The 6,000-nt window shown below is 34.4% G+C and overlaps 1 protein-coding gene across 4 annotated transcripts in view; it reads right to left on the reverse strand.

The window, feature by feature from the left end:
- The window catches only part of LOC135210339 (pleckstrin homology domain-containing family G member 3-like), a 611,354-nt gene that overhangs the window by 379,841 nt on the left and 225,513 nt on the right, over positions 1-6,000 (reverse strand). The gene's annotated exons all lie outside the window — the stretch shown is intronic.

A 6,000-nucleotide genomic window follows, 5' to 3' on the forward strand; every position in this document is an offset into this window, starting at 1 on the left:
TTCGTCCTCCCGTGGATTCGAACTAGAGGACAGAGTGAGGAGAAATCAGGACTTATGTGACGATGATGTGATAAAAATTCATACTACAGTAAAAGCTATAGGTGAAAAGCCTGTATTAATCAATACATGAATAGACAAGCATATACATACTGCTAAGACAGACACAGTTGAAGAAGTTTCGTAAACTCATATCAATACACTGGCTGGAAATGAACCCTTAACCAGTTTTATTAATAAAGCACAATAAAAAAAAAGTTTTGCATCCAATACAAAGACAATTTAACACTATTTCTAACCCTCACCTTTTAACGTTATCAAATCCCAGGAGAGAGAGCGTTGCTCCTTAAAATATCACAACCACTCTTATCAATTATATGTCGCAAAGCTCTTCTATTACCAAACAGGATATGAAATGTTTCTTCTGGAGAGAATTCATTATTACGAACACACACTGCTTTTAAGACAGTAGCTCTTAACCTGTTTATTACAACGTCCCCCTTGCATCTACGAGTAAAATTATCTCCCAGATTGAAAAACAAATGAAGTGAAAGGGTTTCGAAGGATAGGGAGGGAGGTCAATCATTACAAAACATTGAAAGTCCAACGATTCTAACTTGAGTAGTCGACTACGGGAAACTAACGTTATAAGGCGACACCTTGCATTTTTTTTTCATAAAATTCTGAATATCAGTTCCTCACTCTTGTCAAGAAAGTGACGAAAATAATTAGAGAATTTTTTCATTTTTCCCTATGGCCCGCTTCTTCACCTTGAAATTGATGACACCCCCCTAGGGGGAGGGCCACCCCCAGGTTGAGAACTACTGCTTTAACAGAAAAATGAAATATTAAACATAATATACGTAATCTTTTTCTACTTCAAAGTCAAGAGGAAATGGAAAGATAATCAACTCTTCTACAGTGCTTGAGAATACTTGTACAGTCAAGGAAGACTTTACCAAAATATGAAGACAGTTAAGGAAGAGTTTACCAAAATATGAAGACAGTCAAGGAAGACTTTACCAAAATGTGAAGAACAGTGAAAAGTGAGCCACATGAAGAAACCGACATAAATATGTAAATGGGGTACAAATATGAACCACGAATTCAGAACTTGGAGAGACAGGAGGGAGAGAGAGAGAGAAAAAAAAGATACTGCTCTGCCAATTCATCCTTCAGACAGACAGAGCACCGTACCCAAGACCACTATTGAGAGAAGAACACAAAACTCCTTCCAAAGAGCTGCCAAGTTCCCTTGGGGACCGACAAGGTCTTTAAACCCTTCATATCTACTGGGGATTAAGGTTACCTGTTACGTCACAGGACCCACTCAGGCACTGGAGATGATGGTTGCGTCACGCATCCTTTCATCCATAAAGGATCTCTATCTCTCTTTCTCTCTCTCTCTCCTCATGCTCTTCCTTTCTCTCTGATAAACACAAAACTAACCCATAGTTAAATACACAATACAAGTGAACATTTCATAGTCTAAAAAATGATTGTTTCCAGTAATAGTTGGTGCGATTTTGTTAGGATGGAAAATAAAAACTACAATGCTTGGACAAAGATGGAAGCCCCTTGCAGGAAAACTAGTCGCATGGCAGCTTCAAGAGTTCACTATCGCTCGTACTTATTACTTACTACCGCTTGCCCATTTATCCCATAAAAGTGGAATAACGCACGTGCGTGCCACGTAACACACACACACAGACATATATATATATATATATATATATATATATATATATATATATATATATATATGTATATATATATAACCTTTTATCACAACCTGATTTATAAACAGTAAAAATGGAAAAAAAAAATTGTTTAATAAACGAATTCATGCTACTTCGGGAATATTACCCGAAGGGGAATCATCCTCAAAGGAAAAATTTTTATGTATTAAATGGAATGGTACCGCAGAGTCTCGAACACTCGGCACAGTAAGTACCTTTCCAACGAATCCAGTCGACGGTGTCGAGTGTTCGAGACTCTTCAGTACTATTCCATATCATTAAAAATTCCTTTTCGGGATAATATCGAAGTACCGTTAATTCGATATTCAACGACATTTATAGCTTAATTATATATATATATATATATATATATATATATATATATATATATATATATATATATATATGTATATATCATACTTATATCGAGCTACAATTGTCCTTTAATATCTAATTCGCTCTACCTCGGAATTAATATAACATATATGAAATTAATTAAATAAATTAATTCCGAGGTAGAGCGAATCAGATATTAAAGACATTTGTAGCTCGATGTATGTATATGAATCACGGTAAGGTGATATGACATATGTATATTATATTTACATATATATATATATATATATATATATATATATTATCTTAATATATATATATATATAGTACTAAGATAGTTCTGTATAAGAGTTACAATCCAGGACCAAAACGGTTTCTGCTCCCCTTTCCACATGAATGATGTCCTTCCTTCTTCTCGAGAAGTTGGTCTTTAAATTCATTCCCAAATTTTCTTCGAAGATTAGGTTTATTTCCGGCAAAACTGCCTGTTTGTCCTTCCAGCATCACAGAAATCCTATACATAGGACCATTTGCCTATTGTTCTGTCTTAAAAAATGAACTAAACAACAGTCACAGTTTTCCCATACGGATGATTCAAGGATGAATATCCACTGCAGAAAACTTCCACTTTATAAAGCACTTCAAATATCTACGATAATAATAATAATAATAATAATAATAATAATAATAATAATAATATATAATAAAATATAATAATAATAATATATAATAATAATAAGTAATGAGTTAAGATATAGACCTTACTACACATACTGAGATCGTTTTGTTTTCAACACTTCCCAGACGTCTAGTCCCAGTTTTTCTTTTCCCCCCCCGGTTGTTCCTTACTTCATTACTTCCAAGAATTAAGAATGATACCTACACCCCTTCCACTAACCTACTGTTCTCTATTCTCCCATGTAAGTAGACCTCACGCTTTCAGAACTTCTCATCTCTTACATATTACACAAACATTAACGTCTCCACGACAGCTTAATACCTTAAGAAACAATGCCTCCAAAGAGTGTTAAACTTGCGTTTCTCAGCTATTCTTTTTGGGATGAAGCTCCAAGCTGTCGCCCACCTCAGTTGACACACTAACAGATACATACTTTAATGCTTAGCTTAACAGAGATAACGCAAATTTTAATGGACTGGACCTCAAAATGACCACCTCATACGGCGATCGAACACGGCTCCTTTTTGGACGTAAGGTGAACCTCCGAACTAACAGACTGCAAGGGAACATACATACATACATACATACATATGTATGTATGTTATGTATTGTTCAAAACCTGAAAACAATACGGTTTGTGCTGTGTTTCAGCATACACATAGAAAATAAATTGATCAACAATCACACGAGACAAAATATTTAAAGTCCCTCTAAACGCACTGACAGAGAGAGAGAGAGAGAGAGAGAGAGAGAGAGAGAGAGAGAGAGAGAGAGAATTCCACAATCATATGCTGAACTAATCTACATAACAAAGGCTCACTGAACAAAAAGTGCTCGAAAATAGAATTGAGCCGGTTGGCGACCGCCCACTTTATTAAAAGTACTCTGAAAGGGAGAAGTCGACAATAATTCGGAAAAAGCGAAGAATGTTAACAGACAACAATACACACACACACAAACACATACATACACATACATACATACATACATATATATATATATATATATATATATATATATATATATATATATATATATACCTGTGTGTGTCAAATATGGGATAAAAGTTCATAATTATCAACCAACATTGTAGAGGTGGGATGATATCGCTTCTGAGTATAATTCCTGAATTCGACAGGCACAGTAACAGCACATTCACTATCAACTTGAACCTAGCTTGATCTCTCAATGGTCACAAGTTATGGCACTTCGTTGATTTTAAACCAGGCAGCTGTTCGAGTCCCACTGGGACGAAACCCTTATCAGTTGTAATTTTCGAAGTATAGTGAACTGAATTTTAAAAAAAAATATTTGTGGCTTTAATATTTGCGGATATAAAAATATTTCATAAAGTATGTGACAAAAATACAATACCTACACACACACACATGCACACACCCAAACACACACACACACACACACACACATATATATATAATAAATTTCTGACTCACATAAGGATCGAACCCGGGTATATCAATTGAAAGATGAAATAGGTGCCAACCAGGTCTGGTTGGCAGCGGTCTTGTCTTTCAATTTCTGTTCCACACGTGATTGTGTGTTGATTATTTCCCTCTCTCTCTCTCTCTCTCCTCTCTCTCTCTCCTCTCTCTCTCTCTCTCTCTCTCTCTCTCTCTCTCTATCTACTATATCTATATATATTATAATATATATATATATTATATATATATATATATATATATATATCTCAAATGCTTACTTATATGGATTTTGTTACTTCTTTGCAGCTGCCTAAAACACGAATTAAAAGGTACAGTAATATATTTTATCAGCTAAACCACAGACCACAGCTTAAAAGAACAACCTCATTGCAAACATCAATTCATTCGTACAAATGATAAAGTTTATCAGAAAAACCAGAGTTTGCAGCTTTAAAGATTAACTCAGTGTAGACATCTGTAACAAGTTTTTCTTTTAAGCTGCTGACTGTATACTTTACCTAATAACATTTATAACTGTATCATTTGTTCTGTCGGAAACTGTAGATTTTAAATTGTTATTTCGCTACTTTTGAAATATTCTCACACAAGCAGCATAAAGGGCAATTTCATTCTTAATATTCCAATGTTGGATCATAAAGTTTTAATAAACGTACTAATCAGGCTTTCAAGTGTGGTTGTGTTAGTGTGTTTATATATAAAATGTTCAACATTCTAGTAAAATCAAAATAAAACACAAGCTATATTTAAAGTATGAGTATAAACGTGCCAATTTTTTTAATCCCTTTAACAAAAACTCTTAGAGACTTCAAACTTCATTCAAAAATTAAAATGAGTCACTTGTTAATAGCACAAAGCTAAAAGAAAGCGCATAAAAACACTGCGAAGCAAACTGAAGATGATATTTATAGAATGGCGGTTACATTGCATAGCAGTTGGTTTGAATGATGTGACATTACTCGTCTCATATCTTTTAACTAGTTATGATTTGCGAACAAGTTATGTTGGCTAAAATGTCCAAAATTATGAAAAAAAAAGACGCGTTGGAAATGTGATTACGAAACCCTTCATCATTTGGACAAATAAAAGCAAAGAACAAATGCCCTGAAATCGTGGACACTATGAAGACGAAGAGAAACAGGGAATAAACCATTATCTAACCACGAATTTCCGAAAGAAATAGGCATCGCATATGCAACGGACATAACCCGAAGGTCAAAGTGAACCCATAGAGGAATAAATAGTAAAAACAGGTAGAGTGCAGCATTTTCACTCTGCAAACAGGGAAGTAGACATGGTGGAACGTCACTTTACTGAATGTATCAAGAGATACACGCACCAACCCACCAGAAAATTTTAATGAGACCTTCTGACCCACTGAGAAAAAATGGCCTCCTCTCAAGTCAGGAGGTTATGGGGTCAAGCTCTGCTGCACTGAAGCGGTCTGTCTAGCAAACTCTTTCTTTCTGACCACGTATTTCCCTAAATTAGCGATGAAAAGAAGTCTTTTCTTATCTTTTTCACTAAATAAAATTAAAAATTACATTAAGTATTACCAAAAACCAAAAGAAGCCTTTCTTTTTTATTTTTTATTTTTTTTTTACTAAATGAAATTCAAAATTATATTAAGCATTACCAAAAACAAACAAATAGCAAGGAGTCTTACTTTCTAGCTTCTGTTGTCTAAAACATGAAGGTTTTCCACTTAGATGACAGATGAAATAATTAAATCTTTAAAGAAAGGACAATGTTCTCTTCTGGATTACATGAAGAAACGCAAGGGCCAAAA

The sequence above is a fragment of the Macrobrachium nipponense genome, chromosome 39 (assembly GCF_015104395.2).
Source record: "Macrobrachium nipponense isolate FS-2020 chromosome 39, ASM1510439v2, whole genome shotgun sequence".
Lineage (NCBI taxonomy): Eukaryota > Metazoa > Arthropoda > Malacostraca > Decapoda > Palaemonidae > Macrobrachium > Macrobrachium nipponense.